Source organism: Osmerus mordax, chromosome 27, assembly GCF_038355195.1.
Source record: "Osmerus mordax isolate fOsmMor3 chromosome 27, fOsmMor3.pri, whole genome shotgun sequence".
Classification (NCBI taxonomy): domain Eukaryota; kingdom Metazoa; phylum Chordata; class Actinopteri; order Osmeriformes; family Osmeridae; genus Osmerus; species Osmerus mordax.
Genome location: NC_090076.1, coordinates 121,776 through 147,686, shown reverse-complemented (window position 1 = coordinate 147,686; position 25,911 = coordinate 121,776). Strand labels below are relative to the sequence as shown.

The following is a 25,911-nucleotide window of genomic DNA, read 5'->3' as shown; positions in this document are numbered from 1 at the left end:
TTCATTTCTAAGAGCTATTTAGGAGGGCTATTGTTAGATGTGTTTTATCTTGTGACGTTCAACCGCTTCCAGGCATTAAGAATGTCACGTGAGCTCCTGGACGATCGATCAGCTTCGGGAAGAGCCCGGGGGGGTAAGACCTGACAACGTGGTAGCGTGGCCGAGCGGTCCAAGGCGCTGGATTTAGGCTCCAGTCTCTCCTGAGGCGTGGGTTCAAATCCCACCGCTGCCACTTTTGTAGGGTGCTAACGACGTCCCATTGCTTTGAAGTCAGTAAGTGGGTTTGAAAAAGTGAACTGTGGCTCGACATGTGCGATTGTGTATGATTTTTTGGGGCATCGTGGTTATAGTGGCAACTACAGTGGCAACTTTTTTCCTTGAAGTTGACGGGGTTCAATCCCCAGCCAATACAGACCGTGGAGAGGTATCTCATCTCTTGTGACGGCCGAACACATCACAATTAGGCCACGTGTTCCAAACTCCGCAGAAGTGTAAACCAGGCTTAGGGCAATTTCTTACTAGTTGGACGTCAGTAGGTGGTGTGGAAAGGTGAACCGTCCCTCGAAATGCTGTGTGATCATGGAGGCTGTTGTGGGCATTGGTGGTATAGTGGCAAGCATAGCTGCCTTCCAAGCAGTTGACCCGGGTTCGATTCCCGGCCAATGCAGAACCTTGAGAGAGATGTGTTTTCTCTTGTGACTTTCAACCGCTTCCAGGCATTAAGAATGTCACGTGAGCTCCTGGACGATCGATCAGCTTCGGGAAGAGCCCGGGGGCTAAGACCTGACAACGTGGTAGCGTGGCCGAGCGGTCCAAGGCGCTGGATTTAGGCTCCAGTCTCTCCGGAGGCGTGGGTTCAAATCCCACCGCTGCCACTTTTGTAGGGTGCTAACGCCGTCCCATTGCTTTGAAGTCAGTAAGTGGTTTTGAAAAAGTGAACTGTGGCTCGACATGTGCGATTGTGTATGATTTTTTGGGGCATCGTGGTTATAGTGGCAACTACAGTGGCAACTTTTTTCCTTGAAGTTGACGGGGTTCAATCCCCAGCCAATACAGACCGTGGAGAGGTATCTCGTCTCTTGTGACGGCCGAACACATCACAATTAGGCCACGTGTTCCAAACTCCGCAGAAGTGTAAACCAGGCTTAGGGCAATTTCTTACTAGTTGGACGTCAGTAGGTGGTGTGGAAAGGTGAACCGTCCCTCGAAATGCTGTGTGATCATGGAGGCTGTTGTGGGCATTGGTGGTATAGTGGCAAGCATAGCTGCCTTCCAAGCAGTTGACCCGGGTTCGATTCCCGGCCAATGCAGAACCTTGAGAGAGATGTGTTTTATCTTGTGACGTTCAACCGCTTCCAGGCATTAAAAATGTCACGTGAGCTCCTGGACGATCGATCAGCTTCGGGAAGAGCCCGGGGGGGTAAGACCTGACAACGTGGTAGCGTGGCCGAGCGGTCCAAGGCGCTGGATTTAGGCTCCAGTCTCTCCTGAGGCGTGGGTTCAAATCCCACCGCTGCCACTTTTGTAGGATGCTAACGACGTCCCATTGCTTTGAAGTCAGTAAGTGGGTGTGAAAAAGTGAACTGTGGCTCGACACGTGCGATTGTATATGATTTTTTGGGGCATCGTAGTTATAGTGGCAACTACAGTGGCAACTTTTTTCCTTGAAGTTGACGGGGTTCAATCCCCAGCCAATACAGACCGTGGAGAGGTATCTCGTCTCATGTGACGGTCGAACACATCACAATTAGGCCACGTGTTCCAAACTCAGCAGAAGTGTAAACCAGGCTTAGGGCGATTTCTTACTAGTTGGACGTCAGTAGGTGGTGTGGAAAGGTGAACCGTCCCTCGAAATACTGTGCGATCATGGAGGCGGTTGTGGGCATAGGTGGTATAGTGGCAAGCATAGCTGCCTTCCAAGCAGTTGACCCGGGTTCAATTCCCGGCCAATGCAGAACCTTGAGAGAGATGTGTTTTATCTTGTGACTTTCAACCGCTTCCAGGCATTAAGAATGTCATGTGAGCTCCCGGACCATCGATCAGCTTCGAGAAGAGCTCGGGAGGCAAAGACCTGACGACTGGGTAGTGTGGCCGAGCGGTCCAAGGCGCTGGATTAAGGCTCCAGTCTCTCCGGAGGCGTGGGTTCAAATCCCACCACTGCCACTTTTGTAGGGTGCTAACGCCGTCCCATTGCTTTGAAGTCAGTAAGTGGGTTTGAAAAAGTGAACTGTGGCTCGACATGTGCGATTGTATATGATTTTTTGGGGCATCGTAGTTATAGTGGCAACTACAGTGGCAACTTTTTTCCTTGAAGTTGACAGGGTTCAATCCCCAGCCAATACAGACCGTGGAGAGGTATCTCGTCTCTTGTGACGGTCGAACACATCACAATTAGGCCACGTGTTCCAAACTCCGCAGAAGTGTAAACCAGGCTTAGGGCAATTTCTTACTAGTTGTATGTCAGTAGGTGGTGTGGAAAGGTGAACCGTCCATCGAAATGCTGTGTGATCATGGAGGCTGTTGTGGGCATTGGTGGTATAGTGGCAAGCATAGCTGCCTTCCAAGCAGTTGACCCGGGTTCGATTCCCGGCCAATGCAGAACCTTGAGAGAGATGTGTTTTATCTTGTGACTTTCAACCGCTTCCAGGCATTAAGAATGTCACGTGAGCTCCTGGACGATCGATCAGCTTCGGGAAGAGCCCGGGGGCTAAGACCAGACAACGTGGTAGCGTGGCCGAGCGGTCCAAGGCGCTGGATTTAGGCTCCAGTCTCTCCGGAGGCATGGGTTCAAATCCCACCGCTGCCACTTTTGTAGGGTGCTAACGCCGTCCCATTGCTTTGAAGTCAGTAAGTGGGTTTGAAAAAGTGAACTGTGGCTCGACATGTGCGATTGTATATGATTTTTTGGGGCATCGTAGTTATAGTGGCAACTACAGTGGCAACTTTTTTCCTTGAAGTTGACGGGGTTCAATCCCCAGCCAATACAGACCGTGGAGAGGCATCTCGTCTCTTGTGACGGTCGATAGCATCACGATTAGGCTGTGTGTTCCAAACTCCGCAGAAGTATAAACCAGGCTTAGGGCAATTTCTTACTAGTTGGACGTCAGTAGGTGGTGTGGAAAGGTGAACCGTCCCTCGAAATGCTGTGCGATCACGGAGGCTGTTGTGGGCATCGGTGGTTTAGCGGCAAGCATAGCAGCCTTCCAAGCAGATGACCGGGGTTTGATTCCTGGCCAATGCAGAACCTTGAGAGAGATTCAAATCATCTTTATTTCGCCATGTATACAGATACTAGGAATTTGATTTGGTATTCTCCATGCAGGCTATAGCATCACAAATAGAACAACAAGACAAAAAAGAAAAACACTACAAGGACAGATAGTACCAGTATGAGCAAAATAATAAATAAGAATGGAGGTAATGTTAAATAAAGCGCCGTAAAGTTCATTTCTAAGAGCTATTTAGGAGGGCTATTGTTAGATGTGTTTTATCTTGTGACGTTCAACCGCTTCCAGGCATTAAAAATGTCACGTGAGCTCCTGGACGATCGATCAGCTTCGGGAAGAGCCCGGGGGGGTAAGACCTGACAACGTGGTAGCGTGGCCGAGCGGTCCAAGGCGCTGGATTTAGGCTCCAGTCTCTCCTGAGGCGTGGGTTCAAATCCCACCGCTGCCACTTTTGTAGGATGCTAACGACGTCCCATTGCTTTGAAGTCAGTAAGTGGGTTTGAAAAAGTGAACTGTGGCTCGACACGTGCGATTGTATATGATTTTTTGGGGCATCGTAGTTATAGTGGCAACTACAGTGCCAACTTTTTTCCTTGAAGTTGACGGGGTTCAATCCCCAGCCAATACAGACCGTGGAGAGGTATCTCGTCTCTTGTGACGGTCGAACACATCACAATTAGGCCACGTGTTCCAAACTCAGCAGAAGTGTAAACCAGGCTTAGGGCGATTTCTTACTAGTTGGACGTCAGTAGGTGGTGTGGAAAGGTGAACCGTCCCTCGAAATACTGTGCGATCATGGAGGCGGTTGTGGGCATAGGTGGTATAGTGGCAAGCATAGCTGCCTTCCAAGCAGTTGACCCGGGTTCAATTCCCGGCCAATGCAGAACCTTGAGAGAGATGTGTTTTATCTTGTGACTTTCAACCGCGTCCAGGCATTAAGAATGTCATGTGAGCTCCCGGACCATCGATCAGCTTCGAGAAGAGCTCGGGAGGCAAAGACCTGACGACTGGGTAGTGTGGCCGAGCGGTCCAAGGCGCTGGATTAAGGCTCCAGTCTCTCCGGAGGCGTGGGTTCAAATCCCACCACTGCCACTTTTGTAGGGTGCTAACGCCGTCCCATTGCTTTGAAGTCAGTAAGTGGGTTTGAAAAAGTGAACTGTGGCTCGACATGTGCGATTGTATATGATTTTTTGGGGCATCGTAGTTATAGTGGCAACTACAGTGGCAACTTTTTTCCTTGAAGTTGACAGGGTTCAATCCCCAGCCAATACAGACCGTGGAGAGGTATCTCGTCTCTTGTGACGGTCGAACACATCACAATTAGGCCACGTGTTCCAAACTCCGCAGAAGTGTAAACCAGGCTTAGGGCAATTTCTTACTAGTTGTATGTCAGTAGGTGGTGTGGAAAGGTGAACCGTCCATCGAAATGCTGTGTGATCATGGAGGCTGTTGTGGGCGTTGGTGGTATAGTGGCAAGCATAGCTGCCTTCCAAGCAGTTGACCCGGGTTCGATTCCCGGCCAATGCAGAACCTTGAGAGAGATGTGTTTTATCTTGTGACTTTCAACCGCTTCCAGGCATTAAGAATGTCACGTGAGCTCCTGGACGATCGATCAGCTTCGGGAAGAGCCCGGGGGCTAAGACCTGACAACGTGGTAGCGTGGCCGAGCGGTCCAAGGCGCTGGATTTAGGCTCCAGTCTCTCCGGAGGCGTGGGTTCAAATCCCACCGCTGCCACTTTTGTAGGGTGCTAACGCCGTCCCATTGCTTTGAAGTCAGTAAGTGGGTTTGAAAAAGTGAACTGTGGCTCGACACGTGCGATTGTATATGATTTTTTGGGGCATCGTAGTTATAGTGGCAACTACAGTGGCAACTTTTTTCCTTGAAGTTGACGGGGTTCAATCCCCAGCCAATACAGACCGTGGAGAGGTATCTCGTCTCTTGTGACGGTCGAACACATCACAATTAGGCCACGTGTTCCAAACTCAGCAGAAGTGTAAACCAGGCTTAGGGCGATTTCTTACTAGTTGGACGTCAGTAGGTGGTGTGGAAAGGTGAACCGTCCCTCGAAATACTGTGCGATCATGGAGGCGGTTGTGGGCATAGGTGGTATAGTGGCAAGCATAGCTGCCTTCCAAGCAGTTGACCCGGGTTCAATTCCCGGCCAATGCAGAACCTTGAGAGAGATGTGTTTTATCTTGTGACTTTCAACCGCTTCCAGGCATTAAGAATGTCATGTGAGCTCCCGGACCATCGATCAGCTTCGAGAAGAGCTCGGGAGGCAAAGACCTGACGACTGGGTAGTGTGGCCGAGCGGTCCAAGGCGCTGGATTAAGGCTCCAGTCTCTCCGGAGGCGTGGGTTCAAATCCCACCACTGCCACTTTTGTAGGGTGCTAACGCCGTCCCATTGCTTTGAAGTCAGTAAGTGGGTTTGAAAAAGTGAACTGTGGCTCGACATGTGCGATTGTATATGATTTTTTGGGGCATCGTAGTTATAGTGGCAACTACAGTGGCAACTTTTTTCCTTGAAGTTGACAGGGTTCAATCCCCAGCCAATACAGACCGTGGAGAGGTATCTCGTCTCTTGTGACGGTCGAACACATCACAATTAGGCCACGTGTTCCAAACTCCGCAGAAGTGTAAACCAGGCTTAGGGCAATTTCTTACTAGTTGTATGTCAGTAGGTGGTGTGGAAAGGTGAACCGTCCATCGAAATGCTGTGTGATCATGGAGGCTGTTGTGGGCGTTGGTGGTATAGTGGCAAGCATAGCTGCCTTCCAAGCAGTTGACCCGGGTTCGATTCCCGGCCAATGCAGAACCTTGAGAGAGATGTGTTTTATCTTGTGACTTTCAACCGCTTCCAGGCATTAAGAATGTCACGTGAGCTCCTGGACGATCGATCAGCTTCGGGAAGAGCCCGGGGGCTAAGACCTGACAACGTGGTAGCGTGGCCGAGCGGTCCAAGGCGCTGGATTTAGGCTCCAGTCTCTCCGGAGGCGTGGGTTCAAATCCCACCGCTGCCACTTTTGTAGGGTGCTAACGCCGTCCCATTGCTTTGAAGTCAGTAAGTGGGTTTGAAAAAGTGAACTGTGGCTCGACACGTGCGATTGTATATGATTTTTTGGGGCATCGTAGTTATAGTGGCAACTACAGTGGCAACTTTTTTCCTTGAAGTTGACGGGGTTCAATCCCCAGCCAATACAGACCGTGGAGAGGTATCTCGTCTCTTGTGACGGTCGAACACATCACAATTAGGCCACGTGTTCCAAACTCAGCAGAAGTGTAAACCAGGCTTAGGGCGATTTCTTACTAGTTGGACGTCAGTAGGTGGTGTGGAAAGGTGAACCGTCCCTCGAAATACTGTGCGATCATGGAGGCGGTTGTGGGCATAGGTGGTATAGTGGCAAGCATAGCTGCCTTCCAAGCAGTTGACCCGGGTTCAATTCCCGGCCAATGCAGAACCTTGAGAGAGATGTGTTTTATCTTGTGACTTTCAACCGCTTCCAGGCATTAAGAATGTCATGTGAGCTCCCGGACCATCGATCAGCTTCGAGAAGAGCTCGGGAGGCAAAGACCTGACGACTGGGTAGTGTGGCCGAGCGGTCCAAGGCGCTGGATTAAGGCTCCAGTCTCTCCGGAGGCGTGGGTTCAAATCCCACCACTGCCACTTTTGTAGGGTGCTAACGCCGTCCCATTGCTTTGAAGTCAGTAAGTGGGTTTGAAAAAGTGAACTGTGGCTCGACATATGCGATTGTATATGATTTTTTGGGGCATCGTAGTTATAGTGGCAACTACAGTGGCAACTTTTTTCCTTGAAGTTGACAGGGTTCAATCCCCAGCCAATACAGACCGTGGAGAGGTATCTCGTCTCTTGTGACGGTCGAACACATCACAATTAGGCCACGTGTTCCAAACTCCGCAGAAGTGTAAACCAGGCTTAGGGCAATTTCTTACTAGTTGTATGTCAGTAGGTGGTGTGGAAAGGTGAACCGTCCATCGAAATGCTGTGTGATCATGGAGGCTGTTGTGGGCGTTGGTGGTATAGTGGCAAGCATAGCTGCCTTCCAAGCAGTTGACCCGGGTTCGATTCCCGGCCAATGCAGAACCTTGAGAGAGATGTGTTTTATCTTGTGACTTTCAACCGCTTCCAGGCATTAAGAATTTCACGTGAGCTCCTGGACGATCGATCAGCTTCGGGAAGAGCCCGGGGGCTAAGACCTGACAACGTGGTAGCGTGGCCGAGCGGTCCAAGGCGCTGGATTTAGGCTCCAGTCTCTCCGGAGGCGTGGGTTCAAATCCCACCGCTGCCACTTTTGTAGGGTGCTAACGCCGTCCCATTGCTTTGAAGTCAGTAAGTGGGTTTGAAAAAGTGAACTGTGGCTCGACACGTGCGATTGTATATGATTTTTTGGGGCATCGTAGTTATAGTGGCAACTACAGTGGCAACTTTTTTCCTTGAAGTTGACGGGGTTCAATCCCCAGCCAATACAGACCGTGGAGAGGTATCTCGTCTCTTGTGACGGTCGAACACATCACAATTAGGCCACGTGTTCCAAACTCAGCAGAAGTGTAAACCAGGCTTAGGGCGATTTCTTACTAGTTGGACGTCAGTAGGTGGTGTGGAAAGGTGAACCGTCCCTCGAAATACTGTGCGATGATGGAGGCGGTTGTGGGCATAGGTGGTATAGTGGCAAGCATAGCTGCCTTCCAAGCAGTTGACCCGGGTTCAATTCCCGGCCAATGCAGAACCTTGAGAGAGATGTGTTTTATCTTGTGACTTTCAACCGCTTCCAGGCATTAAGAATGTCATGTGAGCTCCCGGACCATCGATCAGCTTCGAGAAGAGCTCGGGGGAAACAACCTCACAACTGGGTAGTGTGGCCGAGCGGTCCAAGGCGTTGGATTTAGGCTCCAGTCTCTCCGGAGGCGTGGGTTCAAATCCCACCGCTGCCACTTTTGTAGGGTGCTAACGCCGTCCCATTGCTTTGAAGTCAGTAAGTGGGTTTGAAAAAGTGAACTGTGGCTCGACACGTGCGATTGTATATGATTTTTTGGGGCATCGTAGTTATAGTGGCAACTACAGTGGCAACTTTTTTCCTTGAAGTTGACGGGGTTCAATCCCCAGCCAATACAGACCGTGGAGAGGTATCTCGTCTCTTGTGACGGTCGAACACATCACAATTAGGCCACGTGTTCCAAACTCAGCAGAAGTGTAAACCAGGCTTAGGGCGATTTCTTACTAGTTGGACGTCAGTAGGTGGTGTGGAAAGGTGAACCGTCCCTCGAAATACTGTGCGATCATGGAGGCGGTTGTGGGCATAGGTGGTATAGTGGCAAGCATAGCTGCCTTCCAAGCAGTTGACCCGGGTTCAATTCCCGGCCAATGCAGAACCTTGAGAGAGATGTGTTTTATCTTGTGACTTTCAACCGCTTCCAGGCATTAAGAATGTCATGTGAGCTCCCGGACCATCGATCAGCTTCGAGAAGAGCTCGGGAGGCAAAGACCTGACGACTGGGTAGTGTGGCCGAGCGGTCCAAGGCGCTGGATTAAGGCTCCAGTCTCTCCGGAGGCGTGGGTTCAAATCCCACCACTGCCACTTTTGTAGGGTGCTAACGCCGTCCCATTGCTTTGAAGTCAGTACGTGGGTTTGAAAAAGTGAACTGTGGCTCGACATGTGCGATTGTATATGATTTTTTGGGGCATCGTAGTTATAGTGGCAACTACAGTGGCAACTTTTTTCCTTGAAGTTGACAGGGTTCAATCCCCAGCCAATACAGACCGTGGAGAGGTATCTCGTCTCTTGTGACGGTCGAACACATCACAATTAGGCCACGTGTTCCAAACTCCGCAGAAGTGTAAACCAGGCTTAGGGCAATTTCTTACTAGTTGTATGTCAGTAGGTGGTGTGGAAAGGTGAACCGTCCATCGAAATGCTGTGTGATCATGGAGGCTGTTGTGGGCATTGGTGGTATAGTGGCAAGCATAGCTGCCTTCCAAGCAGTTGACCCGGGTTCGATTCCCGGCCAATGCAGAACCTTGAGAGAGATGTGTTTTATCTTGTGACTTTCAACCGCTTCCAGGCATTAAGAATGTCACGTGAGCTCCTGGACGATCGATCAGCTTCGGGAAGAGCCCGGGGGCTAAGACCTGACAACGTGGTAGCGTGGCCGAGCGGTCCAAGGCGCTGGATTTAGGCTCCAGTCTCTCCGGAGGCGTGGGTTCAAATCCCACCGCTGCCACTTTTGTAGGGTGCTAACGCCGTCCCATTGCTTTGAAGTCAGTAAGTGGGTTTGAAAAAGTGAACTGTGGCTCGACATGTGCGATTGTATATGATTTTTTGGGGCATCGTAGTTATAGTGGCAACTACAGTGGCAACTTTTTTCCTTGAAGTTGACGGGGTTCAATCCCCAGCCAATACAGACCGTGGAGAGGCATCTCGTCTCTTGTGACGGTCGATAGCATCACGATTAGGCTGTGTGTTCCAAACTCCGCAGAAGTATAAACCAGGCTTAGGGCAATTTCTTACTAGTTGGACGTCAGTAGGTGGTGTGGAAAGGTGAACCGTCCCTCGAAATGCTGTGCGATCACGGAGGCTGTTGTGGGCATCGGTGGTTTAGCGGCAAGCATAGCAGCCTTCCAAGCAGATGACCGGGGTTTGATTCCTGGCCAATGCAGAACCTTGAGAGAGATTCAAATCATCTTTATTTCGCCATGTATACAGATACTAGGAATTTGATTTGGTATTCTCCATGCAGGCTATAGCATCACAAATAGAACAACAAGACAAAAAAGAAAAACACTACAAGGACAGATAGTACCAGTATGAGCAAAATAATAAATAAGAATGGAGGTAATGTTAAATAAAGCGCCGTAAAGTTCATTTCTAAGAGCTATTTAGGAGGGCTATTGTTAGATGTGTTTTATCTTGTGACGTTCAACCGCTTCCAGGCATTAAAAATGTCACGTGAGCTCCTGGACGATCGATCAGCTTCGGGAAGAGCCCGGGGGGGTAAGACCTGACAACGTGGTAGCGTGGCCGAGCGGTCCAAGGCGCTGGATTTAGGCTCCAGTCTCTCCTGAGGCGTGGGTTCAAATCCCACCGCTGCCACTTTTGTAGGATGCTAACGACGTCCCATTGCTTTGAAGTCAGTAAGTGGGTTTGAAAAAGTGAACTGTGGCTCGACACGTGCGATTGTATATGATTTTTTGGGGCATCGTAGTTATAGTGGCAACTACAGTGGCAACTTTTTTCCTTGAAGTTGACGGGGTTCAATCCCCAGCCAATACAGACCGTGGAGAGGTATCTCGTCTCTTGTGACGGTCGAACACATCACAATTAGGCCACGTGTTCCAAACTCCGCAGAAGTGTAAACCAGGCTTAGGGCAATTTCTTACTAGTTGGACGTCAGTAGGTGGTGTGGAAAGGTGAACCGTCCCTCGAAATGCTGTGCGATCACAGAGGCTGTTGTGGGCATCGGTGGTTTAGCGGCAAGCATAGCTGCCATCCAAGCAGATGACCAGGGTTCGATTCCCGGCCAATGCAGAACCTTGAGAGAGATTTAAAATCATCTTTATTTCGCCATGTATACAGATACTAGGAATTTGATTTGGTATTCTCCATGCAGGCTATAGCATCACAAATAGAACAACAAGACAAAAAAGAAAAACAATTCAAGGACAGATAGTACCAGTGTGAGCAAAATAATAAATAAGAATGGAGGTAATGTTAAATAAAGCGCCGTAAAGTTCATTTCTAAGAGCTATTTAGGAGGGCTATTGTTAGATGTGTTTTATCTTGTGACGTTCAACCGCTTCCAGGCATTAAGAATGTCACGTGAGCTCCTGGACGATCGATCAGCTTCGGGAAGAGCCCGGGGGGGTAAGACCTGACAACGTGGTAGCGTGGCCGAGCGGTCCAAGGCGCTGGATTTAGGCTCCAGTCTCTCCTGAGGCGTGGGTTCAAATCCCACCGCTGCCACTTTTGTAGGATGCTAACGACGTCCCATTGCTTTGAAGTCAGTAAGTGGGTGTGAAAAAGTGAACTGTGGCTCGACACGTGCGATTGTATATGATTTTTTGGGGCATCGTAGTTATAGTGGCAACTACAGTGGCAACTTTTTTCCTTGAAGTTGACGGGGTTCAATCCCCAGCCAATACAGACCGTGGAGAGGTATCTCGTCTCATGTGACGGTCGAACACATCACAATTAGGCCACGTGTTCCAAACTCAGCAGAAGTGTAAACCAGGCTTAGGGCGATTTCTTACTAGTTGGACGTCAGTAGGTGGTGTGGAAAGGTGAACCGTCCCTCGAAATACTGTGCGATCATGGAGGCGGTTGTGGGCATAGGTGGTATAGTGGCAAGCATAGCTGCCTTCCAAGCAGTTGACCCGGGTTCAATTCCCGGCCAATGCAGAACCTTGAGAGAGATGTGTTTTATCTTGTGACTTTCAACCGCTTCCAGGCATTAAGAATGTCATGTGAGCTCCCGGACCATCGATCAGCTTCGAGAAGAGCTCGGGAGGCAAAGACCTGACGACTGGGTAGTGTGGCCGAGCGGTCCAAGGCGCTGGATTAAGGCTCCAGTCTCTCCGGAGGCGTGGGTTCAAATCCCACCACTGCCACTTTTGTAGGGTGCTAACGCCGTCCCATTGCTTTGAAGTCAGTAAGTGGGTTTGAAAAAGTGAACTGTGGCTCGACATGTGCGATTGTATATGATTTTTTGGGGCATCGTAGTTATAGTGGCAACTACAGTGGCAACTTTTTTCCTTGAAGTTGACAGGGTTCAATCCCCAGCCAATACAGACCGTGGAGAGGTATCTCGTCTCTTGTGACGGTCGAACACATCACAATTAGGCCACGTGTTCCAAACTCCGCAGAAGTGTAAACCAGGCTTAGGGCAATTTCTTACTAGTTGTATGTCAGTAGGTGGTGTGGAAAGGTGAACCGTCCATCGAAATGCTGTGTGATCATGGAGGCTGTTGTGGGCATTGGTGGTATAGTGGCAAGCATAGCTGCCTTCCAAGCAGTTGACCCGGGTTCGATTCCCGGCCAATGCAGAACCTTGAGAGAGATGTGTTTTATCTTGTGACTTTCAACCGCTTCCAGGCATTAAGAATGTCACGTGAGCTCCTGGACGATCGATCAGCTTCGGGAAGAGCCCGGGGGCTAAGACCGGACAACGTGGTAGCGTGGCCGAGCGGTCCAAGGCGCTGGATTTAGGCTCCAGTCTCTCCGGAGGCGTGGGTTCAAATCCCACCGCTGCCACTTTTGTAGGGTGCTAACGCCGTCCCATTGCTTTGAAGTCAGTAAGTGGGTTTGAAAAAGTGAACTGTGGCTCGACATGTGCGATTGTATATGATTTTTTGGGGCATCGTAGTTATAGTGGCAACTACAGTGGCAACTTTTTTCCTTGAAGTTGACGGGGTTCAATCCCCAGCCAATACAGACCGTGGAGAGGCATCTCGTCTCTTGTGACGGTCGATAGCATCACGATTAGGCTGTGTGTTCCAAACTCCGCAGAAGTATAAACCAGGCTTAGGGCAATTTCTTACTAGTTGGACGTCAGTAGGTGGTGTGGAAAGGTGAACCGTCCCTCGAAATGCTGTGCGATCACGGAGGCTGTTGTGGGCATCGGTGGTTTAGCGGCAAGCATAGCAGCCTTCCAAGCAGATGACCGGGGTTTGATTCCTGGCCAATGCAGAACCTTGAGAGAGATTCAAATCATCTTTATTTCGCCATGTATACAGATACTAGGAATTTGATTTGGTATTCTCCATGCAGGCTATAGCATCACAAATAGAACAACAAGACAAAAAAGAAAAACACTACAAGGACAGATAGTACCAGTATGAGCAAAATAATAAATAAGAATGGAGGTAATGTTAAATAAAGCGCCGTAAAGTTCATTTCTAAGAGCTATTTAGGAGGGCTATTGTTAGATGTGTTTTATCTTGTGACGTTCAACCGCTTCCAGGCATTAAAAATGTCACGTGAGCTCCTGGACGATCGATCAGCTTCGGGAAGAGCCCGGGGGCTAAGACCTGACAACGTGGTAGCGTGGCCGAGCGGTCCAAGGCGCTGGATTTAGGCTCCAGTCTCTCCTGAGGCGTGGGTTCAAATCCCACCGCTGCCACTTTTGTAGGATGCTAACGACGTCCCATTGCTTTGAAGTCAGTAAGTGGGTTTGAAAAAGTGAACTGTGGCTCGACATGTGCGATTGTATATGATTTTTTGGGGCATCGTAGTTATAGTGGCAACTACAGTGGCAACTTTTTTCCTTGAAGTTGACAGGGTTCAATCCCCAGCCAGTAAAGACCGTGGAGAGGCATCTCGTCTCTTATGACGGTCGATAGCATCACAATTAGGCCACGTGTTTCAAACTCCGCAGAAGTATAAACCAGGCTTAGGGCAATTTCTTACTAGTTGGACGACAGTAGGTGGTGTGGAAAGGTGAACCGTCCCTCGAAATGCTGTGCGATCATGGAGGCTGTTGTGGGCATTGGTGGTATAGTGGCAAGCATAGCTGCCTTCCAAGCAGTTGACCCGGGTTCGATTCCCGGCCAATGCAGAACCTTGAGAGAGATGTGTTTTATCTTGTGACTTTCAACCGCTTCCAGGCATTAAGAATGTCATGTGAGCTCCCGGACCATCGATCAGCTTCGAGAAGAGCTCGGGAGGCAAAGACCTGACGACTGGGTAGTGTGGCCGAGCGGTCCAAGGCGCTGGATTAAGGCTCCAGTCTCTCCGGAGGCGTGGGTTCAAATCCCACCACTGCCACTTTTGTAGGGTGCTAACGCCGTCCCATTGCTTTGAAGTCAGTAAGTGGTTTTGAAAAAGTGAACTGTGGCTCGACATGTGCGATTGTGTATGATTTTTTGGGGCATCGTGGTTATAGTGGCAACTACAGTGGCAACTTTTTTCCTTGAAGTTGACGGGGTTCAATCCCCAGCCAATACAGACCGTGGAGAGGTATCTCGTCTCTTGTGACGGCCGAACACATCACAATTAGGCCACGTGTTCCAAACTCCGCAGAAGTGTAAACCAGGCTTAGGGCAATTTCTTACTAGTTGGACGTCAGTAGGTGGTGTGGAAAGGTGAACCGTCCCTCGAAATGCTGTGTGATCATGGAGGCTGTTGTGGGCATTGGTGGTATAGTGGCAAGCATAGCTGCCTTCCAAGCAGTTGACCCGGGTTCGATTCCCGGCCAATGCAGAACCTTGAGAGAGATGTGTTTTATCTTGTGACTTTCAACCGCTTCCAGGCATTAAGAATGTCACGTGAGCTCCTGGACGATCGATCAGCTTCGGGAAGAGCCCGGGGGCTAAGACCTGACAACGTGGTAGCGTGGCCGAGCGGTCCAAGGCGCTGGATTTAGGCTCCAGTCTCTCCGGAGGCGTGGGTTCAAATCCCACCGCTGCCACTTTTGTAGGGTGCTAACGCCGTCCCATTGCTTTGAAGTCAGTAAGTGGGTTTGAAAAAGTGAACTGTGGCTCGACATGTGCGATTGTATATGATTTTTTGGGGCATCGTAGTTATAGTGGCAACTACAGTGGCAACTTTTTTCCTTGAAGTTGACAGGGTTCAATCCCCAGCCAGTAAAGACCGTGGAGAGGCATCTCGTCTCTTATGACGGTCTATAGCATCACAATTAGGCCACGTGTTCCAAACTCCGCAGAAGTGTAAACCAGGCTTAGGGCAATTTCTTACTAGTTGGACGTCAGTAGGTGGTGTGGAAAGGTGAACCGTCCCTTGAAATGCTGTGTGATCATGGAGGCTGTTGTGGGCATTGGTGGTATAGTGGCAAGCATAGCTGCCTTCCAAGCAGTTGACCCGGGTTCGATTCCCGGCCAATGCAGAACCTTGAGAGAGATGTGTTTTATCTTGTGACTTTCAACCGCTTCCAGGCATTAAGAATGTCACGTGAGCTCCCTGACGAACGATCAGCATCGAGAAGAGCTCGGGGGGCAACAACCTCGCAACTGGGTAGCGTGGCCGAGCTGTCCAAGGCGCTGGATTAAGGCTCCAGTCTCTCCGGCGTGTGTTCAAATCTCACCACTGCCACTTTTGTAGGGTTCTAACGCCGTCACATTGCTTTGAAGTCGGTAAGTGGGTTTGAAAAAGTGAACTATAGTGGCAACTACAGTGGCAACTTTTTTCCTTGAAGTTGACGGGGTTCAATCCCCAGCCAATACAGACCGTGGAGAGGTATCTCGTCTCTTGTGACGGCCGAACACATCACAATTAGGCCACGTGTTCCAAACTCCGCAGAAGTGTAAACCAGGCTTAGGGCGATTTCTTACTAGTTGGACGTCAGTAGGTGGTGTGGAAAGGTGAACCGTCCCTCGAAATTCTGTGCGATCATGGAGGCGGTTGTGGGCATTGGTGGTATAGTGGCAAGCATAGCTGCCTTCCAAGCAGTTGACCCGGGTTCGATTCCCGGCCAATGCAGAACCTTGAGAGAGATGTGTTTTATCTTGTGACTTTCAACCGCTTCCAGGCATTAAGAATGTCACCTGAGCTCCCGGACGAACGATCAGCATCGAGAAGAGCTCGGGGGAAACAACCTCACAACTGGGTAGCGTGGCCGAGCGGTCCAAGGCGCTGGATTTAGGCTCCAGTCTCTCCGGAGGCGTGGGTTCAAATCCCACCGCTGCCACTTTTGTAGGGTGCTAACGCCGTCCCATTGCTTTGAAGTCAGTAAGTGGGTTTGAAAAAGTGAACTGTGGCTCGACATGTGCGATTGTATATGATTTTTTGGGGCATCGTAGTTATAGTGGCAACTACAGTGGCAACTTTTTTCCTTGAAGTTGACAGGGTTCAATCCCCAGCCAGTAAAGACCGTGGAGAGGCATCTCGTCTCTTATGACGGTCTATAGCATCACAATTAGGCCACGTGTTCCAAACTCCGCAGAAGTGTAAACCAGGCTTAGGGCAATTTCTTACTAGTTGGACGTCAGTAGGTGGTGTGGAAAGGTGAACCGTCCCTTGAAATGCTGTGTGATCATGGAGGCTGTTGTGGGCATTGGTGGTATAGTGGCAAGCATAGCTGCCTTCCAAGCAGTTGACCCGGGTTCGATTCCCGGCCAATGCAGAACCTTGAGAGAGATGTGTTTTATCTTGTGACTTTCAACCGCTTCCAGGCATTAAGAATGTCACGTGAGCTCCCTGACGAACGATCAGCATCGAGAAGAGCTCGGGGGGCAACAACCTCGCAACTGGGTAGCGTGGCCGAGCTGTCCAAGGCGCTGGATTAAGGCTCCAGTCTCTCCGGCGTGTGTTCAAATCTCACCACTGCCACTTTTGTAGGGTTCTAACGCCGTCACATTGCTTTGAAGTCGGTAAGTGGGTTTGAAAAAGTGAACTATAGTGGCAACTACAGTGGCAACTTTTTTCCTTGAAGTTGACGGGGTTCAATCCCCAGCCAATACAGACCGTGGAGAGGTATCTCGTCTCTTGTGACGGCCGAACACATCACAATTAGGCCACGTGTTCCAAACTCCGCAGAAGTGTAAACCAGGCTTAGGGCGATTTCTTACTAGTTGGACGTCAGTAGGTGGTGTGGAAAGGTGAACCGTCCCTCGAAATTCTGTGCGATCATGGAGGCGGTTGTGGGCATTGGTGGTATAGTGGCAAGCATAGCTGCCTTCCAAGCAGTTGACCCGGGTTCGATTCCCGGCCAATGCAGAACCTTGAGAGAGATGTGTTTTATCTTGTGACTTTCAACCGCTTCCAGGCATTAAGAATGTCACCTGAGCTCCCGGACGAACGATCAGCATCGAGAAGAGCTCGGGGGAAACAACCTCACAACTGGGTAGCGTGGCCGAGCGGTCCAAGGCGCTGGATTTAGGCTCCAGTCTCTCAGGAGGCGTGGGTTCAAATCCCACCGCTGCCACTTTTGTAGGGTGCTAACGCCGTCACATTGCTTTGAAGTCAGTAAGTGGGTTTGAAAAAGTGAACTGTGGCTCGACATGTGCGATAGTATATGATTTTTTGGGGCATCGTATTTATAGTGGCAACTACAGTGGCAACTTTTTTCCTTGAAGTTGACGGTGTTCAATCCCCAGCCAATACAGACCGTGGAGAGGCATCTCGTCTCTTGTGACGGTCGATAGCATCACGATTAGGCCACGTGTTCCAAACTCCGCAGAAGTATAAACCAGGCTTAGGGCAATTTCTTACTAGTTGGACGTCAGTAGGTGGTGTGGAAAGGTGAACCGTCCCTCGAAATGCTGTGCGATCACGGAGGCTGTTGTGGGCATCGGTGGTTTAGCGGCAAGCATAGCAGCCTTCCAAGCAGATGACCGGGGTTTGATTCCTGGCCAATGCAGAACCTTGAGAGAGATTCAAATCATCTTTATTTCGCCATGTATACAGATACTAGGAATTTGATTTGGTATTCTCCATGCAGGCTATAGCATCACAAATAGAACAACAAGACAAAAAAGAAAAACAATACAAGGACAGATAGTACCAGTATGAGCAAAATAATAAATACGAATGGAGGTAATGTTAAATAAAGCGCCGTAAAGTTCATTTCTAAGAGCTATTTAGGAGGGCTATTGTTAGATGTGTTTAATCTTGTGACGTTCAACCGCTTCCAGGCATTAAGAATGTCACGTGAGCTCCTGGACGATCGATCAGCTTCGGGAAGAGCCCGGGGGCTAAGACCTGACAACGTGGTAGCGTGGCCGAGCGGTCCAAGGCGCTGGATTTAGGCTCCAGTCTCTCCGGAGGCGTGGGTTCAAATCCCACCGCTGCCACTTTTGTAGGGTGCTAACGCCGTCCCATTGCTTTGAAGTCAGTAAGTGGGTTTGAAAAAGTGAACTGTGGCTCGACATGTGCGATTGTATATGATTTTTTGGGGCATCGTAGTTATAGTGGCAACTACAGTGGCAACTTTTTTCCTTGAAGTTGACAGGGTTCAATCCCCAGCCAGTAAAGACCGTGGAGAGGCATCTCGTCTCTTATGACGGTCGATAGCATCACAATTAGGCCACGTGTTTCAAACTCCGCAGAAGTATAAACCAGGCTTAGGGCAATTTCTTACTAGTTGGACGACAGTAGGTGGTGTGGAAAGGTGAACCGTCCCTCGAAATGCTGTGTGATCATGGAGGCTGTTGTGGGCATTGGTGGTATAGTGGCAAGCATAGCTGCCTTCCAAGCAGTTGACCCGTGTTCGATTCCCGGCCAATGCAGAACCTTGAGAGAGATGTGTTTTATCTTGTGACTTTCAACCGCTTCCAGGCATTAAGAATGTCACGTGAGCTCCTGGACGATCGATCAGCTTCGGGAAGAGCCCGGGGGCTAAGACCTGACAACGTGGTAGCGTGGCCGAGCGGTCCAAGGCGCTGGATTAAGGCTCCAGTCTCTCCGGAGGCGTGGGTTCAAATCCCACCACTGCCACTTTTGTAGGGTGCTAACGCCGTCCCATTGCTTTGAAGTCAGTAAGTGGTTTTGAAAAAGTGAACTGTGGCTCGACATGTGCGATTGTGTATGATTTTTTGGGGCATCGTGGTTATAGTGGCAACTACAGTGGCAACTTTTTTCCTTGAAGTTGACGGGGTTCAATCCCCAGCCAATACAGACCGTGGAGAGGTATCTCGTCTCTTGTGACGGCCGAACACATCACAATTAGGCCACGTGTTCCAAACTCCGCAGAAGTGTAAACCAGGCTTAGGGCAATTTCTTACTAGTTGGACGTCAGTAGGTGGTGTGGAAAGGTGAACCGTCCCTCGAAATGCTGTGTGATCATGGAGGCTGTTGTGGGCATTGGTGGTATAGTGGCAAGCATAGCTGCCTTCCAAGCAGTTGACCCGGGTTCGATTCCCGGCCAATGCAGAACCTTGAGAGAGATGTGTTTTATCTTGTGACGTTCAACCGCTTCCAGGCATTAAAAATGTCACGTGAGCTCCTGGACGATCGATCAGCTTCGGGAAGAGCCCGGGGGGGTAAGACCTGACAACGTGGTAGCGTGGCCGAGCGGTCCAAGGCGCTGGATTTAGGCTCCAGTCTCTCCTGAGGCGTGGGTTCAAATCCCACCGCTGCCACTTTTGTAGGATGCTAACGACGTCCCATTGCTTTGAAGTCAGTAAGTGGGTGTGAAAAAGTGAACTGTGGCTCGACACGTGCGATTGTATATGATTTTTTGGGGCATCGTAGTTATAGTGGCAACTACAGTGGCAACTTTTTTCCTTGAAGTTGACGGGGTTCAATCCCCAGCCAATACAGACCGTGGAGAGGTATCTCGTCTCATGTGACGGTCGAACACATCACAATTAGGCCACGTGTTCCAAACTCAGCAGAAGTGTAAACCAGGCTTAGGGCGATTTCTTACTAGTTGGACGTCAGTAGGTGGTGTGGAAAGGTGAACCGTCCCTCGAAATACTGTGCGATCATGGAGGCGGTTGTGGGCATAGGTGGTATAGTGGCAAGCATAGCTGCCTTCCAAGCAGTTGACCCGGGTTCAATTCCCGGCCAATGCAGAACCTTGAGAGAGATGTGTTTTATCTTGTGACTTTCAACCGCTTCCAGGCATTAAGAATGTCATGTGAGCTCCCGGACCATCGATCAGCTTCGAGAAGAGCTCGGGAGGCAAAGACCTGACGACTGGGTAGTGTGGCCGAGCGGTCCAAGGCGCTGGATTAAGGCTCCAGTCTCTCCGGAGGCGTGGGTTCAAATCCCACCACTGCCACTTTTGTAGGGTGCTAACGCCGTCCCATTGCTTTGAAGTCAGTAAGTGGGTTTGAAAAAGTGAACTGTGGCTCGACATGTGCGATTGTATATGATTTTTTGGGGCATCGTAGTTATAGTGGCAACTACAGTGGCAACTTTTTTCCTTGAAGTTGACAGGGTTCAATCCCCAGCCAATACAGACCGTGGAGAGGTATCTCGTCTCTTGTGACGGTCGAACACATCACAATTAGGCCACGTGTTCCAAACTCCGCAGAAGTGTAAACCAGGCTTAGGGCAATTTCTTACTAGTTGTATGTCAGTAGGTGGTGTGGAAAGGTGAACCGTCCATCGAAATGCTGTGTGATCATGGAGGCTGTTGTGGGCATTGGTGGTATAGTGGCAAGCATAGCTGCCTTCCAAGCAGTTGACCCGGGTTCGATTCCCGGCCAATGCAGAACCTTGAGAGAGATGTGTTTTATCTTGTGACTTTCAACCGCTTCCAGGCATTAAGAATGTCACGTGAGCTCCTGGACGATCGATCAGCTTCGGGAAGAGCCCGGGGGCTAAGACCTGACAACGTGGTAGCGTGGCCGAGCGGTCCAAGGCGCTGGATTTAGGCTCCAGTCTCTCCGGAGGCGTGGGTTCAAATCCCACCGCTGCCACTTTTGTAGGGTGCTAACGCCGTCCCATTGCTTTGAAGTCAGTAAGTGGGTTTGAAAAAGTGAACTGTGGCTCGACATGTGCGATTGTATATGATTTTTTGGGGCATCGTAGTTATAGTGGCAACTACAGTGGCAACTTTTTTCCTTGAAGTTGACGGGGTTCAATCCCCAGCCAATACAGACCGTGGAGAGGCATCTCGTCTCTTGTGACGGTCGATAGCATCACGATTAGGCTGTGTGTTCCAAACTCCGCAGAAGTATAAACCAGGCTTAGGGCAATTTCTTACTAGTTGGACGTCAGTAGGTGGTGTGGAAAGGTGAACCGTCCCTCGAAATGCTGTGCGATCACGGAGGCTGTTGTGGGCATCGGTGGTTTAGCGGCAAGCATAGCAGCCTTCCAAGCAGATGACCGGGGTTTGATTCCTGGCCAATGCAGAACCTTGAGAGAGATGTGTTTTATCTTGTGACTTTCAACTGCTTCCAGGCATTAAGAATATCACGTGAGCTCCCGGACGAACGATCAGCATCGAGAAGAGCTCGGGGGGCAACAACCTCGCAACTGGGTAGCGTGGCCGAGCTGTCCAAGGCGCTGGATTAAGGCTCCAGTCTCTCCGGCGTGGGTTCAAATCTCACCACTGCCACTTTTGTAGGGTTCTAACGCCGTCACATTGCTTTGAAGTCGGTAAGTGGGTTCGAAAAAGTGAACTATAGTGGCAACTACAGTGGCAACTTTTTTCCTTGAAGTTGACGGTGTTCAATCCCCAGCCAATACAGACCGTGGAGAGGCATCTCGTCTCTTGTGACGGTCGATAGCATCACGATTAGGCCACGTGTTCCAAACTCCGCAGAAGTATAAACCAGGCTTAGGGCAATTTCTTACTAGTTGGACGTCAGTAGGTGGTGTGGAAAGGTGAACCGTCCCTCGAAATGCTGTGCGATCACGGAGGCTGTTGTGGGCATCGGTGGTTTAGCGGCAAGCATAGCAGCCTTCCAAGCAGATGACCGGGGTTTGATTCCTGGCCAATGCAGAACCTTGAGAGAGATTCAAATCATCTTTATTTCGCCATGTATACAGATACTAGGAATTTGATTTGGTATTCTCCATGCAGGCTATAGCATCACAAATAGAACAACAAGACAAAAAAGAAAAACAATTCAAGGACAGATAGTACCAGTGTGAGCAAAATAATAAATAAGAATGGAGGTAATGTTAAACAAAGCGCCGTAAAGTTCATTTCTAAGAGCTATTTAGGAGGGCTATTGTTAGATGTGTTTTATCTTGTGACGTTCAACCGCTTCCAGGCATTAAGAATGTCACGTGAGCTCCTGGACGATTGATCAGCTTCGGGAAGAGCCCGGGGGCTAAGACCTGACAACGTGGTAGCGTGGCCGAGCGGTCCAAGGCGCTGGATTTAGGCTCCAGTCTCTCCGGAGGCGTGGGTTCAAATCCCACCGCTGCCACTTTTGTAGGGTGCTAACGCCGTCCCATTGCTTTGAAGTCAGTAAGTGGGTTTGAAAAAGTGAACTGTGGCTCGACATGTGCGATTGTATATGATTTTTTGGGGCATCGTAGTTATAGTGGCAACTACAGTGGCAACTTTTTTCCTTGAAGTTGACAGGGTTCAATCCCCAGCCAGTAAAGACCGTGGAGAGGCATCTCGTCTCTTATGACGGTCGATAGCATCACAATTAGGCCACGTGTTTCAAACTCCGCAGAAGTATAAACCAGGCTTAGGGCAATTTCTTACTAGTTGGACGACAGTAGGTGGTGTGGAAAGGTGAACCGTCCCTCGAAATGCTGTGCGATCATGGAGGCTGTTGTGGGCATTGGTGGTATAGTGGCAAGCATAGCTGCCTTCCAAGCAGTTGACCCGGGTTCGATTCCCGGCCAAAGCAGAACCTTGAGAGAGATGTGTTTTATCTTGTGACTTTCAACTCCTTCCAGCCATTAAGAATGTCACGTGAGCTCCCGGACGAACGATCAGCATCGAGAAGAGCTCGGGGGGCAACAACCTCGCAACTGGGTAGCGTGGCCGAGCTGTCCAAGGCGCTGGATTAAGGCTCCAGTCTCTCCGGCGTGTGTTCAAATCTCACCACTGCCACTTTTGTAGGGTTCTAACGCCGTCACATTGCTTTGAAGTCGGTAAGTGGGTTTGAAAAAGTGAACTATAGTGGCAACTACAGTGGCAACTTTTTTCCTTGAAGTTGACGGGGTTCAATCCCCAGCCAATACAGACCGTGGAGAGGTATCTCGTCTCTTGTGACGGCCGAACACATCACAATTAGGCCACGTGTTCCAAACTCCGCAGAAGTGTAAACCAGGCTTAGGGCGATTTCTTACTAGTTGGACGTCAGTAGGTGGTGTGGAAAGGTGAACCGTCCCTCGAAATTCTGTGCGATCATGGAGGCGGTTGTGGGCATTGGTGGTATAGTGGCAAGCATAGCTGCCTTCCAAGCAGTTGACCCGGGTTCGATTCCCGGCCAATGCAGAACCTTGAGAGAGATGTGTTTTATCTTGTGACTTTCAACCGCTTCCAGGCATTAAGAATGTCACCTGAGCTCCCGGACGAACGATCAGCATCGAGAAGAGCTCGGGGGAAACAACCTCACAACTGGGTAGCGTGGCCGAGCGGTCCAAGGCGCTGGATTTAGGCTCCAGTCTCTCAGGAGGCGTGGGTTCAAATCCCACCGCTGCCACTTTTGTAGGGTGCTAACGCCGTCACATTGCTTTGAAGTCAGTAAGTGGGTTTGAAAAAGTGAACTGTGGCTCGACATGTGCGATAGTATATGATTTTTTGGGGCATCGTATTTATAGTGGCAACTACAGTGGCAACTTTTTTCCTTGAAGTTGACGGGGTTCAATCCCCAGCCAATACAGACCGTGGAGAGGCATCTCGTCTCTTGTGACGGTCGATAGCATCACGATTAGGCCACGTGTTCCAAACTCCGCAGAAGTATAAACCAGGCTTAGGGCAATTTCTTACTAGTTGGACGTCAGTAGGTGGTGTGGAAAGGTGAACCGTCCCTCGAAATGCTGTGCGATCACGGAGGCTGTTGTGGGCATCGGTGGTTTAGCGGCAAGCATAGCAGCCTTCCAAGCAGATGACCGGGGTTTGATTCCTGGCCAATGCAGAACCTTGAGAGAGATTCAAATCATCTTTATTTCGCCATGTATACAGATACTAGGAATTTGATTTGGTATTCTCCATGCAGGCTATAGCATCACAAATAGAACAACAAGACAAAAAAGAAAAACAATACAAGGACAGATAGTACCAGTATGAGCAAAATAATAAATACGAATGGAGGTAATGTTAAATAAAGCGCCGTAAAGTTCATTTCTAAGAGCTATTTAGGAGGGCTATTGTTAGATGTGTTTAATCTTGTGACGTTCAACCGCTTCCAGGCATTAAGAATGTCACGTGAGCTCCTGGACGATCGATCAGCTTCGGGAAGAGCCCGGGGGCTAAGACCTGACAACGTGGTAGCGTGGCCGAGCGGTCCAAGGCGCTGGATTTAGGCTCCAGTCTCTCCGGAGGCGTGGGTTCAAATCCCACCGCTGCCACTTTTGTAGGGTGCTAACGCCGTCCCATTGCTTTGAAGTCAGTAAGTGGGTTTGAAAAAGTGAACTGTGGCTCGACATGTGCGATTGTATATGATTTTTTGGGGCATCGTAGTTATAGTGGCAACTACAGTGGCAACTTTTTTCCTTGAAGTTGACAGGGTTCAATCCCCAGCCAGTAAAGACCGTGGAGAGGCATCTCGTCTCTTATGACGGTCGATAGCATCACAATTAGGCCACGTGTTTCAAACTCCGCAGAAGTATAAACCAGGCTTAGGGCAATTTCTTACTAGTTGGACGACAGTAGGTGGTGTGGAAAGGTGAACCGTCCCTCGAAATGCTGTGTGATCATGGAGGCTGTTGTGGGCATTGGTGGTATAGTGGCAAGCATAGCTGCCTTCCAAGCAGTTGACCCGTGTTCGATTCCCGGCCAATGCAGAACCTTGAGAGAGATGTGTTTTATCTTGTGACTTTCAACCGCTTCCAGGCATTAAGAATGTCACGTGAGCTCCTGGACGATCGATCAGCTTCGGGAAGAGCCCGGGGGCTAAGACCTGACAACGTGGTAGCGTGGCCGAGCGGTCCAAGGCGCTGGATTTAGGCTCCAGTCTCTCCGGAGGCGTGGGTTCAAATCCCACCGCTGCCACTTTTGTAGGGTGCTAACGCCGTCCCATTGCTTTGAAGTCAGTAAGTGGTTTTGAAAAAGTGAACTGTGGCTCGACATGTGCGATTGTGTATGATTTTTTGGGGCATCGTGGTTATAGTGGCAACTACAGTGGCAACTTTTTTCCTTGAAGTTGACGGGGTTCAATCCCCAGCCAATACAGACCGTGGAGAGGTATCTCGTCTCTTGTGACGGCCGAACACATCACAATTAGGCCACGTGTTCCAAACTCCGCAGAAGTGTAAACCAGGCTTAGGGCAATTTCTTACTAGTTGGACGTCAGTAGGTGGTGTGGAAAGGTGAACCGTCCCTCGAAATGCTGTGTGATCATGGAGGCTGTTGTGGGCATTGGTGGTATAGTGGCAAGCATAGCTGCCTTCCAAGCAGTTGACCCGGGTTCGATTCCCGGCCAATGCAGAACCTTGAGAGAGATGTGTTTTATCTTGTGACTTTCAACCGCTTCCAGGCATTAAGAATGTCACGTGAGCTCCTGGACGATCGATCAGCTTCGGGAAGAGCCCGGGGGCTAAGACCTGACAACGTGGTAGCGTGGCCGAGCGGTCCAAGGCGCTGGATTTAGGCTCCAGTCTCTCCGGAGGCGTGGGTTCAAATCCCACCGCTGCCACTTTTGTAGGGTGCTAACGCCGTCCCATTGCTTTGAAGTCAGTAAGTGGGTTTGAAAAAGTGAACTGTGGCTCGACATGTGCGATTGTATATGATTTTTTGGGGCATCGTAGTTATAGTGGCAACTACAGTGGCAACTTTTTTCCTTGAAGTTGACAGGGTTCAATCCCCAGCCAGTAAAGACCGTGGAGAGGCATCTCGTCTCTTATGACGGTCTATAGCATCACAATTAGGCCACGTGTTCCAAACTCCGCAGAAGTGTAAACCAGGCTTAGGGCAATTTCTTACTAGTTGGACGTCAGTAGGTGGTGTGGAAAGGTGAACCGTCCCTTGAAATGCTGTGTGATCATGGAGGCTGTTGTGGGCATTGGTGGTATAGTGGCAAGCATAGCTGCCTTCCAAGCAGTTGACCCGGGTTCGATTCCCGGCCAATGCAGAACCTTGAGAGAGATGTGTTTTATCTTGTGACTTTCAACTGCTTCCAGGCATTAAGAATATCA

General features: G+C 49.9%; 64 non-coding genes across 64 annotated transcripts; all 64 read left to right on the top strand.

Annotated features, from left to right (window-relative positions):
* The first annotated feature begins 150 nt into the window (after positions 1–150).
* Positions 151–232, top strand: trnal-uag (transfer RNA leucine (anticodon UAG)). The gene has a single exon. It is a non-coding gene; the product is annotated as a tRNA-Leu (tRNA).
* Positions 233–595: 363 nt separating this feature from the next.
* Positions 596–667, top strand: trnag-ucc (transfer RNA glycine (anticodon UCC)). The gene has a single exon. It is a non-coding gene; the product is annotated as a tRNA-Gly (tRNA).
* Positions 668–793: 126 nt separating this feature from the next.
* trnal-uag (transfer RNA leucine (anticodon UAG)) lies at positions 794–875 on the top strand. The gene has a single exon. It is a non-coding gene; the product is annotated as a tRNA-Leu (tRNA).
* Positions 876–1,238: 363 nt separating this feature from the next.
* Positions 1,239–1,310, top strand: trnag-ucc (transfer RNA glycine (anticodon UCC)). The gene has a single exon. It is a non-coding gene; the product is annotated as a tRNA-Gly (tRNA).
* Positions 1,311–1,437: 127 nt separating this feature from the next.
* On the top strand, positions 1,438–1,519 carry trnal-uag (transfer RNA leucine (anticodon UAG)). Its single transcript has one exon. It is a non-coding gene; the product is annotated as a tRNA-Leu (tRNA).
* A 363-nt stretch (positions 1,520–1,882) lies between these two features.
* trnag-ucc (transfer RNA glycine (anticodon UCC)) lies at positions 1,883–1,954 on the top strand. Its single transcript has one exon. It is a non-coding gene; the product is annotated as a tRNA-Gly (tRNA).
* A 127-nt stretch (positions 1,955–2,081) lies between these two features.
* On the top strand, positions 2,082–2,163 carry trnal-aag (transfer RNA leucine (anticodon AAG)). Its single transcript has one exon. It is a non-coding gene; the product is annotated as a tRNA-Leu (tRNA).
* A 363-nt stretch (positions 2,164–2,526) lies between these two features.
* Positions 2,527–2,598, top strand: trnag-ucc (transfer RNA glycine (anticodon UCC)). Its single transcript has one exon. It is a non-coding gene; the product is annotated as a tRNA-Gly (tRNA).
* Positions 2,599–2,724: 126 nt separating this feature from the next.
* Positions 2,725–2,806, top strand: trnal-uag (transfer RNA leucine (anticodon UAG)). Its single transcript has one exon. It is a non-coding gene; the product is annotated as a tRNA-Leu (tRNA).
* A 787-nt stretch (positions 2,807–3,593) lies between these two features.
* Positions 3,594–3,675, top strand: trnal-uag (transfer RNA leucine (anticodon UAG)). Its single transcript has one exon. It is a non-coding gene; the product is annotated as a tRNA-Leu (tRNA).
* Positions 3,676–4,038: 363 nt separating this feature from the next.
* trnag-ucc (transfer RNA glycine (anticodon UCC)) lies at positions 4,039–4,110 on the top strand. The gene has a single exon. It is a non-coding gene; the product is annotated as a tRNA-Gly (tRNA).
* Positions 4,111–4,237: 127 nt separating this feature from the next.
* trnal-aag (transfer RNA leucine (anticodon AAG)) lies at positions 4,238–4,319 on the top strand. Its single transcript has one exon. It is a non-coding gene; the product is annotated as a tRNA-Leu (tRNA).
* A 363-nt stretch (positions 4,320–4,682) lies between these two features.
* On the top strand, positions 4,683–4,754 carry trnag-ucc (transfer RNA glycine (anticodon UCC)). The gene has a single exon. It is a non-coding gene; the product is annotated as a tRNA-Gly (tRNA).
* Positions 4,755–4,880: 126 nt separating this feature from the next.
* On the top strand, positions 4,881–4,962 carry trnal-uag (transfer RNA leucine (anticodon UAG)). Its single transcript has one exon. It is a non-coding gene; the product is annotated as a tRNA-Leu (tRNA).
* Positions 4,963–5,325: 363 nt separating this feature from the next.
* Positions 5,326–5,397, top strand: trnag-ucc (transfer RNA glycine (anticodon UCC)). The gene has a single exon. It is a non-coding gene; the product is annotated as a tRNA-Gly (tRNA).
* A 127-nt stretch (positions 5,398–5,524) lies between these two features.
* Positions 5,525–5,606, top strand: trnal-aag (transfer RNA leucine (anticodon AAG)). The gene has a single exon. It is a non-coding gene; the product is annotated as a tRNA-Leu (tRNA).
* Positions 5,607–5,969: 363 nt separating this feature from the next.
* trnag-ucc (transfer RNA glycine (anticodon UCC)) lies at positions 5,970–6,041 on the top strand. Its single transcript has one exon. It is a non-coding gene; the product is annotated as a tRNA-Gly (tRNA).
* Positions 6,042–6,167: 126 nt separating this feature from the next.
* Positions 6,168–6,249, top strand: trnal-uag (transfer RNA leucine (anticodon UAG)). The gene has a single exon. It is a non-coding gene; the product is annotated as a tRNA-Leu (tRNA).
* Positions 6,250–6,612: 363 nt separating this feature from the next.
* On the top strand, positions 6,613–6,684 carry trnag-ucc (transfer RNA glycine (anticodon UCC)). The gene has a single exon. It is a non-coding gene; the product is annotated as a tRNA-Gly (tRNA).
* A 127-nt stretch (positions 6,685–6,811) lies between these two features.
* Positions 6,812–6,893, top strand: trnal-aag (transfer RNA leucine (anticodon AAG)). The gene has a single exon. It is a non-coding gene; the product is annotated as a tRNA-Leu (tRNA).
* Positions 6,894–7,256: 363 nt separating this feature from the next.
* On the top strand, positions 7,257–7,328 carry trnag-ucc (transfer RNA glycine (anticodon UCC)). Its single transcript has one exon. It is a non-coding gene; the product is annotated as a tRNA-Gly (tRNA).
* Positions 7,329–7,454: 126 nt separating this feature from the next.
* On the top strand, positions 7,455–7,536 carry trnal-uag (transfer RNA leucine (anticodon UAG)). Its single transcript has one exon. It is a non-coding gene; the product is annotated as a tRNA-Leu (tRNA).
* A 363-nt stretch (positions 7,537–7,899) lies between these two features.
* On the top strand, positions 7,900–7,971 carry trnag-ucc (transfer RNA glycine (anticodon UCC)). Its single transcript has one exon. It is a non-coding gene; the product is annotated as a tRNA-Gly (tRNA).
* A 126-nt stretch (positions 7,972–8,097) lies between these two features.
* On the top strand, positions 8,098–8,179 carry trnal-uag (transfer RNA leucine (anticodon UAG)). Its single transcript has one exon. It is a non-coding gene; the product is annotated as a tRNA-Leu (tRNA).
* Positions 8,180–8,542: 363 nt separating this feature from the next.
* On the top strand, positions 8,543–8,614 carry trnag-ucc (transfer RNA glycine (anticodon UCC)). The gene has a single exon. It is a non-coding gene; the product is annotated as a tRNA-Gly (tRNA).
* Positions 8,615–8,741: 127 nt separating this feature from the next.
* On the top strand, positions 8,742–8,823 carry trnal-aag (transfer RNA leucine (anticodon AAG)). Its single transcript has one exon. It is a non-coding gene; the product is annotated as a tRNA-Leu (tRNA).
* Positions 8,824–9,186: 363 nt separating this feature from the next.
* trnag-ucc (transfer RNA glycine (anticodon UCC)) lies at positions 9,187–9,258 on the top strand. Its single transcript has one exon. It is a non-coding gene; the product is annotated as a tRNA-Gly (tRNA).
* Positions 9,259–9,384: 126 nt separating this feature from the next.
* trnal-uag (transfer RNA leucine (anticodon UAG)) lies at positions 9,385–9,466 on the top strand. The gene has a single exon. It is a non-coding gene; the product is annotated as a tRNA-Leu (tRNA).
* Positions 9,467–10,253: 787 nt separating this feature from the next.
* Positions 10,254–10,335, top strand: trnal-uag (transfer RNA leucine (anticodon UAG)). The gene has a single exon. It is a non-coding gene; the product is annotated as a tRNA-Leu (tRNA).
* Positions 10,336–11,123: 788 nt separating this feature from the next.
* On the top strand, positions 11,124–11,205 carry trnal-uag (transfer RNA leucine (anticodon UAG)). Its single transcript has one exon. It is a non-coding gene; the product is annotated as a tRNA-Leu (tRNA).
* Positions 11,206–11,568: 363 nt separating this feature from the next.
* On the top strand, positions 11,569–11,640 carry trnag-ucc (transfer RNA glycine (anticodon UCC)). The gene has a single exon. It is a non-coding gene; the product is annotated as a tRNA-Gly (tRNA).
* A 127-nt stretch (positions 11,641–11,767) lies between these two features.
* On the top strand, positions 11,768–11,849 carry trnal-aag (transfer RNA leucine (anticodon AAG)). The gene has a single exon. It is a non-coding gene; the product is annotated as a tRNA-Leu (tRNA).
* Positions 11,850–12,212: 363 nt separating this feature from the next.
* trnag-ucc (transfer RNA glycine (anticodon UCC)) lies at positions 12,213–12,284 on the top strand. Its single transcript has one exon. It is a non-coding gene; the product is annotated as a tRNA-Gly (tRNA).
* A 126-nt stretch (positions 12,285–12,410) lies between these two features.
* trnal-uag (transfer RNA leucine (anticodon UAG)) lies at positions 12,411–12,492 on the top strand. Its single transcript has one exon. It is a non-coding gene; the product is annotated as a tRNA-Leu (tRNA).
* A 786-nt stretch (positions 12,493–13,278) lies between these two features.
* On the top strand, positions 13,279–13,360 carry trnal-uag (transfer RNA leucine (anticodon UAG)). Its single transcript has one exon. It is a non-coding gene; the product is annotated as a tRNA-Leu (tRNA).
* A 363-nt stretch (positions 13,361–13,723) lies between these two features.
* Positions 13,724–13,795, top strand: trnag-ucc (transfer RNA glycine (anticodon UCC)). The gene has a single exon. It is a non-coding gene; the product is annotated as a tRNA-Gly (tRNA).
* Positions 13,796–13,922: 127 nt separating this feature from the next.
* Positions 13,923–14,004, top strand: trnal-aag (transfer RNA leucine (anticodon AAG)). Its single transcript has one exon. It is a non-coding gene; the product is annotated as a tRNA-Leu (tRNA).
* A 363-nt stretch (positions 14,005–14,367) lies between these two features.
* On the top strand, positions 14,368–14,439 carry trnag-ucc (transfer RNA glycine (anticodon UCC)). The gene has a single exon. It is a non-coding gene; the product is annotated as a tRNA-Gly (tRNA).
* A 126-nt stretch (positions 14,440–14,565) lies between these two features.
* On the top strand, positions 14,566–14,647 carry trnal-uag (transfer RNA leucine (anticodon UAG)). The gene has a single exon. It is a non-coding gene; the product is annotated as a tRNA-Leu (tRNA).
* Positions 14,648–15,010: 363 nt separating this feature from the next.
* On the top strand, positions 15,011–15,082 carry trnag-ucc (transfer RNA glycine (anticodon UCC)). Its single transcript has one exon. It is a non-coding gene; the product is annotated as a tRNA-Gly (tRNA).
* Positions 15,083–15,603: 521 nt separating this feature from the next.
* On the top strand, positions 15,604–15,675 carry trnag-ucc (transfer RNA glycine (anticodon UCC)). Its single transcript has one exon. It is a non-coding gene; the product is annotated as a tRNA-Gly (tRNA).
* A 126-nt stretch (positions 15,676–15,801) lies between these two features.
* Positions 15,802–15,883, top strand: trnal-uag (transfer RNA leucine (anticodon UAG)). Its single transcript has one exon. It is a non-coding gene; the product is annotated as a tRNA-Leu (tRNA).
* A 363-nt stretch (positions 15,884–16,246) lies between these two features.
* On the top strand, positions 16,247–16,318 carry trnag-ucc (transfer RNA glycine (anticodon UCC)). The gene has a single exon. It is a non-coding gene; the product is annotated as a tRNA-Gly (tRNA).
* Positions 16,319–16,839: 521 nt separating this feature from the next.
* On the top strand, positions 16,840–16,911 carry trnag-ucc (transfer RNA glycine (anticodon UCC)). The gene has a single exon. It is a non-coding gene; the product is annotated as a tRNA-Gly (tRNA).
* Positions 16,912–17,037: 126 nt separating this feature from the next.
* On the top strand, positions 17,038–17,119 carry trnal-uag (transfer RNA leucine (anticodon UAG)). The gene has a single exon. It is a non-coding gene; the product is annotated as a tRNA-Leu (tRNA).
* A 786-nt stretch (positions 17,120–17,905) lies between these two features.
* On the top strand, positions 17,906–17,987 carry trnal-uag (transfer RNA leucine (anticodon UAG)). Its single transcript has one exon. It is a non-coding gene; the product is annotated as a tRNA-Leu (tRNA).
* A 363-nt stretch (positions 17,988–18,350) lies between these two features.
* trnag-ucc (transfer RNA glycine (anticodon UCC)) lies at positions 18,351–18,422 on the top strand. The gene has a single exon. It is a non-coding gene; the product is annotated as a tRNA-Gly (tRNA).
* Positions 18,423–18,548: 126 nt separating this feature from the next.
* Positions 18,549–18,630, top strand: trnal-aag (transfer RNA leucine (anticodon AAG)). The gene has a single exon. It is a non-coding gene; the product is annotated as a tRNA-Leu (tRNA).
* Positions 18,631–18,993: 363 nt separating this feature from the next.
* On the top strand, positions 18,994–19,065 carry trnag-ucc (transfer RNA glycine (anticodon UCC)). Its single transcript has one exon. It is a non-coding gene; the product is annotated as a tRNA-Gly (tRNA).
* Positions 19,066–19,192: 127 nt separating this feature from the next.
* Positions 19,193–19,274, top strand: trnal-uag (transfer RNA leucine (anticodon UAG)). The gene has a single exon. It is a non-coding gene; the product is annotated as a tRNA-Leu (tRNA).
* A 363-nt stretch (positions 19,275–19,637) lies between these two features.
* trnag-ucc (transfer RNA glycine (anticodon UCC)) lies at positions 19,638–19,709 on the top strand. The gene has a single exon. It is a non-coding gene; the product is annotated as a tRNA-Gly (tRNA).
* Positions 19,710–19,836: 127 nt separating this feature from the next.
* Positions 19,837–19,918, top strand: trnal-aag (transfer RNA leucine (anticodon AAG)). The gene has a single exon. It is a non-coding gene; the product is annotated as a tRNA-Leu (tRNA).
* Positions 19,919–20,281: 363 nt separating this feature from the next.
* On the top strand, positions 20,282–20,353 carry trnag-ucc (transfer RNA glycine (anticodon UCC)). The gene has a single exon. It is a non-coding gene; the product is annotated as a tRNA-Gly (tRNA).
* Positions 20,354–20,479: 126 nt separating this feature from the next.
* Positions 20,480–20,561, top strand: trnal-uag (transfer RNA leucine (anticodon UAG)). The gene has a single exon. It is a non-coding gene; the product is annotated as a tRNA-Leu (tRNA).
* A 1,379-nt stretch (positions 20,562–21,940) lies between these two features.
* trnal-uag (transfer RNA leucine (anticodon UAG)) lies at positions 21,941–22,022 on the top strand. The gene has a single exon. It is a non-coding gene; the product is annotated as a tRNA-Leu (tRNA).
* A 363-nt stretch (positions 22,023–22,385) lies between these two features.
* trnag-ucc (transfer RNA glycine (anticodon UCC)) lies at positions 22,386–22,457 on the top strand. Its single transcript has one exon. It is a non-coding gene; the product is annotated as a tRNA-Gly (tRNA).
* A 521-nt stretch (positions 22,458–22,978) lies between these two features.
* trnag-ucc (transfer RNA glycine (anticodon UCC)) lies at positions 22,979–23,050 on the top strand. The gene has a single exon. It is a non-coding gene; the product is annotated as a tRNA-Gly (tRNA).
* Positions 23,051–23,176: 126 nt separating this feature from the next.
* On the top strand, positions 23,177–23,258 carry trnal-uag (transfer RNA leucine (anticodon UAG)). The gene has a single exon. It is a non-coding gene; the product is annotated as a tRNA-Leu (tRNA).
* A 786-nt stretch (positions 23,259–24,044) lies between these two features.
* trnal-uag (transfer RNA leucine (anticodon UAG)) lies at positions 24,045–24,126 on the top strand. The gene has a single exon. It is a non-coding gene; the product is annotated as a tRNA-Leu (tRNA).
* Positions 24,127–24,489: 363 nt separating this feature from the next.
* On the top strand, positions 24,490–24,561 carry trnag-ucc (transfer RNA glycine (anticodon UCC)). The gene has a single exon. It is a non-coding gene; the product is annotated as a tRNA-Gly (tRNA).
* A 126-nt stretch (positions 24,562–24,687) lies between these two features.
* trnal-uag (transfer RNA leucine (anticodon UAG)) lies at positions 24,688–24,769 on the top strand. The gene has a single exon. It is a non-coding gene; the product is annotated as a tRNA-Leu (tRNA).
* Positions 24,770–25,132: 363 nt separating this feature from the next.
* On the top strand, positions 25,133–25,204 carry trnag-ucc (transfer RNA glycine (anticodon UCC)). The gene has a single exon. It is a non-coding gene; the product is annotated as a tRNA-Gly (tRNA).
* Positions 25,205–25,330: 126 nt separating this feature from the next.
* Positions 25,331–25,412, top strand: trnal-uag (transfer RNA leucine (anticodon UAG)). The gene has a single exon. It is a non-coding gene; the product is annotated as a tRNA-Leu (tRNA).
* A 363-nt stretch (positions 25,413–25,775) lies between these two features.
* On the top strand, positions 25,776–25,847 carry trnag-ucc (transfer RNA glycine (anticodon UCC)). The gene has a single exon. It is a non-coding gene; the product is annotated as a tRNA-Gly (tRNA).
* Positions 25,848–25,911: the final 64 nt, after the last annotated feature.